General features: G+C 42.1%; 1 non-coding gene across 1 annotated transcript; it reads left to right on the top strand.

The window, feature by feature from the left end:
• The first annotated feature begins 11 nt into the window (after positions 1-11).
• LOC127745049 (small nucleolar RNA R71) lies at positions 12-119 on the top strand. The gene has a single exon (XR_008006238.1). It is a non-coding gene; the product is annotated as a small nucleolar RNA R71 (small nucleolar RNA).
• The last annotated feature ends 171 nt before the right edge of the window (positions 120-290 follow it).

The raw sequence follows: 290 nt of genomic DNA, 5'->3' as shown, positions 1-290 counted from the left end.
CTCCATTCAGAAAGCATATCAGAGGGACACTTTCTGATTAATTGTTTGTATCTTTCCCAAGCTTCATAGAGGGATTCTCCTTCCTTCTGTCTGAAGGTTGGGACTTCCACTCTAAGCTTACTCAATTTTTGAGGAGGAAAGAACTTTGCCAAGAAGGCATTGACTATCTTTTCCCAAGAGTTCAGGCTTTCTTTAGGTTGTGAGTCCAACCATATTCTAGCTCTGTCTCTTACAGCAAAAGGGAATAGCATAAGTCTGTAGACCTCAGGGTCAACCCCATTAGTCTTGAC

The sequence above is a fragment of the Arachis duranensis genome, chromosome 2 (assembly GCF_000817695.3).
Source record: "Arachis duranensis cultivar V14167 chromosome 2, aradu.V14167.gnm2.J7QH, whole genome shotgun sequence".
In the NCBI taxonomy this organism is placed as follows: Eukaryota; Viridiplantae; Streptophyta; class Magnoliopsida; order Fabales; family Fabaceae; genus Arachis; species Arachis duranensis.
The sequence above is the reverse complement of the archived record's forward strand: the minus strand, read 5'-3'. Positions and strand labels throughout refer to the sequence as shown.